The 6000-nt window shown below is 39.6% G+C and overlaps 1 pseudogene; it reads right to left on the bottom strand.

Annotated features, from left to right (window-relative positions):
* The window catches only part of LOC140934339 (uncharacterized), a 664-nt pseudogene extending 262 nt beyond the window's left edge, over window positions 1-402 (bottom strand).
* Between the last annotated feature and the right edge of the window lie 5598 nt (window positions 403-6000).

Genomic DNA, 6000 nt, shown 5'->3' with positions numbered 1-6000 from the left:
GTTATACGGTGCCCATGAACGTCATAAATATAGTCGATGACATCATTTGAGATCAGGCTTATAACAGAAACCGGTCGGCCAAATCGCGGAATCAGATCACTTAGTCTGCATGGGTAGGCAACTCGTTTGAGGAGTATGCATAGTCCTTCCATTTCGTCGCAAATACTCCTCTGCTCGCATTTAAACACCGGTGGTAGTTGGAGGGCTGCAACAAGGCGAGGGAAACTCTGCTTTGCACTCCGCGGAGTTCATAGAATCCAAATCAAACCGTTGATAGTTTTCATGGGGATAATCTGGATTCTTTGAGATGAAACTATCGTAAAGTAGCAAAAACTCTTCATCGGAAATAATTTCATCGCCGTAGAGAAGTACGAGGAGGTCACGAAATTCTTTGAAAGACATTTTCCCTGGTGACTTTCACTGTAAGAAGAGACTCGTCCACGTACCGTAACCGGTTTGCTAAATGTTTTTGTTTCCCGCCGAAATACCGCCGTGGACGACGTTCTCGTTCCAGGCCCCAATCGGTCATACCAGTCCTCGTCCTCGTTCTCGTCTTCATTGCTAAACGTCGCTATTAGCGAAGCTCTCGGCCCAGCGGAGCACCATGGGTAAGAAAAAAAGAAAGAAAAACTAAGGGAGATAACAGAGAAAAAGCTAAAGTGAGAGATAAAAAACAACGGCGATGTATTTCGTTACAAGAACAACATGAAAAGTTTATAGCGGCGGTGAGGAAGTCAAAATGAGAAATGATAGCGACATGCAGGGTAAAAATAAGCGGCAGTGAAGACAAAAGACAACGGGAACACAACCAATAAAATCTTTTCTGAGCACATACGACATTTCATCCACAAAACATGTATTAACTAGGAAGTTTGTCAAGTTTCGCGCTGTAGTCGTGCAACTAAACAACGACAAAGAAATGTACAAAAAAGAATGATGCACGTGCAAAGTTTTTTTTTTTTGCTAATTAGACCTTTTGATTTCTGATAAATACAGTTCTACATGCGGTGTGCCTTCATTTGTTTCAACCCGATAACATTTTCCTTGCTTGACATTTTTATTCTAGAATTGCTCAGCTTCCTTGAATGTTTGTAATAGAACCAACATTAAGCACAGATTTGAAAGATTTCTTTGCAGTGGTTTCAAGTTTGTTTTTTGTTTAAGTGTATAATCGAGAACTTCGCTGTTAGCTAAATCGATATATTAACTTCGCCTATGAATCTCAACAGCAACAAATTGTTAAATCAACAGCAATATAGAATATAATTACCTTTTGTTATATTCCTAGACTTTCACTCAACTGAACAGTGACAGCCATTGGCAGATTCTTGGTCACGTGACCTTGACTAAAATCAAATGTATCCCGATCGTGATACATCAAGCAATGTACCCCGCTCGGGATACATTACAGTACGTGATCAAAGCATGGTGGAAAGTGGCGTGACAGAAGGCGGGAAAAACACAGATAATACAAGGAAAGTACTTTTTAAATCATTCATTCAGTAGTTTTGAGAATTAAATTTGTGTTCTTATAAGTACTGAGTCGTACTGTTTTGATTCGCTCCTCTTAAGCGTATTCTTTTGTTGCTGTTGAACTACGTTGGAGTGAAAGTCTAGAAATATAACAAAACACTTAATGTCAGGTCCCTCGGAAAACCAGTTAGTTTTGTTTTCCCTCGAGTCCTGATGTTTCTCTTGGGAAAACAAAACTAACTGTTTCCCTCGGGATCTGACATTAAGTGTATAATATGCCATACCTTTTCCCGTTTAAAACTGGCAGAAAACATAAAAGTGGCTCATCACACAACCCCCTTGCATGACGAGCCAAAAGGATCTCTGCATGCATGGGAGGCTTTTAGCCCTGAGCAGACCTTAAATGACAAAGGGATGCGACGGGTGGGTATGCTTAGAACTGACTAGACAAGAATGTTTTTAAACTCTACTGTTTTTGCTGAATGATTTTGTATGTAAAGGGAACGCCGCTTTTAGGCTTGACTAAATCTATATTTTATATTTCAAAGAAGACAAGGGGTACCAAATATCTTTACTTTTTTCTCGTCTTTAGGTTTATCCTGTCACCCGTGGGCTTACATAAGAAAAAATGTACAAGAAACTGTGCAACGCAATCAACTTGGTGAAAGTCAAAGTTTGTTAAAATCCGCTTTAAGAATAGTTGAGAAAGCCAGAGGTTTCGAGGGTGCTCCCTCTTCTTCAGTGGTTTAAAAACTTTTTAAAACACTGGAGATGAGGGAGCACCCTCGAAATGTCTGGTTTTCTCGACCATTTTCAGCGTGTGTTTTAGCAAAACTTTGACGTGCTAAGACATACCTTTTTGCCATTGCTATGCACTTTTCCCTTTGTTTTTAGACTGAAAGCCGTGACAAACTTTCTGAGTGAGAGTCCTCCTCGGAAGACTGTCAACGAGGTGGTAAGTATCCTGGTGGTTAGTACAAACTTCGGTAGATCCTAGCACTAGGATCTTCCTAGCGAAAGTAGTTTACATGGTGTACCAGGAAGATCCAGCACTAGGGACAAGGCCAACCCTTTGCATGTAAACTGAATACAGAACGCATATAGCACTAGGATGATCTGCCTTTTAGGATCTTCCTGGTGCTAGGATCTTACCCCCCCTCCCCCCCCCCCCCCCCAATGTAAACATCCCCTAAGTAATAACTTCAGCTCATAATTGACCAAAAACCCCGGCCTAAAACACCAATGTCATCGTGGCATAGCCCTTTTAACAACAAACTAGCTTTATGTCAATCAATCCAAGTTTACCTCTAATTGCGTTTACTAGATAACATTCGTAACCGTTATGAATGTTGGAAATGATCGCCTACGTCATTACCACGACTTAAAATTTCATGCACCCTTTTTAGTAATAAGTGGCTAACAAAGGAGCAAAAAATGAGTAAGACCGTCAATAAACATATAGTTCAATAAATTGTTTAACGTACAAACCCTTTTTTCTAATTTTCTTTAAGATTGTTGAAAAACGAAAAAAGACCACAACTGTTACTTCCAGCGAAGGGGTAAGTTTATTTATTTCTCTGCAGGATTTGAAAGCAATGTTATGTAAATGATTAAAATCACTTACAGATTTAGGGTGATCTGAGAGTACCACCCACCTTTTTTGAGGGACGCAGCCCCCTCTCCAATTTCCTGGATTCGGTCGTGGCATTTTGTGCATGTAATAAATTCTTCCAAATATGGAAGAATTGATGTCTTGAGCTTGTAGAATTACCAATATACATCACGAAATGTTCTGAAGGGACTTTTTCTCTTGTATTTCCATAAAATATGCATGCATATACACTTAAAAATAAGGTTTTGTGTTGGCCCGGTTTGCCGCGCTTGCTCGCTTTGCAGAGGTGACTGCTCGTATCAGGAGCAAACTAGCTCGGAGCCGTTATGTTTACAGAGAGACTGGCAACCATGTGCGTCAGCAGAGTGTTACCCGGCTTTCCTGTCACTTGCTTTGCTCGCCAGGCTTTCCTGGCCAGCGTGATTACATGCAAAATATTTTGCCCGGTTAGCAGGCAGGTCTCGGTTGTCATGTAATCACAAGGACTTGAGGTTTTTTTTCTTCATTACCAGAAATCGGCGACATTTGCGCCCGCCAATTATTTGGCACGCGGTTTCAAATTATCAAGATGGCGGCATATATCGCTCATGTAATCAACCTCATAGATCGGAGGAAACCTTTAGATTAACCCTATGTGGACTAAGTTAGCAAAAAGAGGTCTATTCTAGTGAAAATGCACCATGAAGATCAAGAACGTCAATAGCCATACATTAAAAATAGCAATTTCGTCAAGCAGATCGGGGTTACTTTGCCAACAGTGGACTATGCGGGGATGCTTAGCTCCAAAGGGATACATTTACACGCAACAACATTGGTTTTGTTTTTAGTATCAATGTGGAAGGGGTACTATTTTCTATGAAAGCTGTAAGGAAGGAGTACTTTTTTATACCCTGTAAGGGTTTTCGGATCCTGGGGTGGACCATGCCTTCGGAAAAAAACTTGTTCAACAACCTTATCCCCCCAGTATACTTCGTTGCTTCCTGGTAATGACATTTCTGTGTTACCTTGGAAGTTAGTTGTTGTTGAAGCTTGATTTTGCATCGCCAAGCGCGGCGTTATGGCGTTTCATGTTTGACCAAGTTAACTTTTTCCCGCTGAGACAGGATACTGTCCTTAACGTCTCCGACGAAGAAGAGCATTTTATCCGAGTGAACACCGATGGCAAGACAGCAAAATTTAAGCTGACCAAAAAAGATTGGGAACTAATGGAAATCAAAGAGTACCCAAGCGGGGGTCGTCTGTTGGGTGGTGCCTGGACCACTATATTTAGGCGAGGAGTAAAGCAGAGCAATGAGTGGTGCCACTTACGCCTCACAAATAATCAAGTGCGAGCGGAGAACTCTCGCAGAATGCATTCCTCGCCGTTCTTCAGAGGAGCTGGGGAGTGCAAGTTTCCAGAGTGCAACGCGAAGGTAAAGTTTGTCATCCATAAAGAAATAGGAAAATACGTTCACGTGACGTATGTGGGAAATGTTTACCACAAATTCCGTGGGTCGCCTATGGCAAAGAAATGAATTCACACATGGTGAAAAAAGCACCAAAAAAACTACTGGAACGAGCTAGTTGTTTAGGCCTTCTAGAAATCAATGAGTTAGTGGAATGTTGATCAAGAGAGTATCTGCCGCGTGGCCGTCAAAGTGTAACAAAACCAAAACATCTTTCTTATTATTTTTGAACGATGATTTTAAGGTTTTATGGAAAGAGTACATAAGTCATGTTAAAAAATATGAAACTATCCTTCAAAATTTTTGGCTTTCTCAGAAGTCTAACTGTTCTATCTGATTTTAGCGACAACTATGATAGAAGAATCATCATGTTAAGTACGCTGACGACCACATTAATTTGTTTAACAGATTTTCACAAGTAAGATCTAGCTAGGTAGCAAGTTGCATGATGGTGTAACTTTTAAGTCAGTGGGATGAAACGTTTTTCTGATAAAAAGAACTGATAGAAACCTTTTTGAGGTGCAAGACACTGGATGGAATGTCCTTCTCGGGAAATTTCTCAGTGTCACATAAACATCTATGCTCTCTTTAGCCTGAGACGACACATGAATCTTACTGCTCTTGCCCGTAAAGTATTTGATGCCATGATCTCCCCTATTCTAACATGTACATGTAATAGTGAAATTTGGGGTGTGTATGCCGAACCAGATTTTAAGTCCGGGGACGGCTCACAAATTGGAAAGACACACCTTCAATTTTGCAAATGTTACTAAGAAGTAAACAACAAGGCTTCTTACATAGCTTGTAGAGCTGAACTTGGTCGTTTTCCTTTAAATATCACTATCGATCAAGAAATCCTCAACTACATTTTGTATATTCAGTCTAAAGATGAAGAATCTTTTGTCAAGCAATGATCTTTTTCAATGTCATTTTTCACTGCAATGGTTAAAATAGCTTTCACTCTCATTTGTAGAAGATGTCAGAATATTTTAACCAACCTTACTTTAACCCTGATTTATTAGATACCGCGATAGTAAAAAAAATTGTACTTTCAATAAAACAGGAACGTTCTCAAAAACTAGAATTTTATAGATTTTTTAAAACGATCATACAACTTCTAAGGGTCTCCTAATTACTAAACTTAACAAGAGGAACAGCTGAGAGAAGGGCTTTAGTAAAATTACGAATAAGCCGCAATCACAAACTAATGCTAGAACTTGGTAGATACAATCCAACTACTACAAATAACAGGCATTGCCCTCTTTGTGGATCCAATTAAATAAAAGACGAAGTTCACTTTCTTTTTCATTGTTCTATATATTCTATGATTATGAATACTGAATTTTTACAAGAAAGTCAAGTCTCTGATAAACGTTATGATCAATGAACTGACGAACTCCTTCTTATTCACATACAATGCGTTAAATGTATTTCAGCTTGCTTTGATTTTTGTGACAAATGATTAAGAAA

This window comes from Porites lutea, chromosome 4 (genome assembly GCF_958299795.1).
Source record: "Porites lutea chromosome 4, jaPorLute2.1, whole genome shotgun sequence".
NCBI classification, from domain to species: Eukaryota; Metazoa; Cnidaria; class Anthozoa; order Scleractinia; family Poritidae; genus Porites; species Porites lutea.
This window is presented reverse-complemented; position numbering and strand designations above follow the sequence as displayed.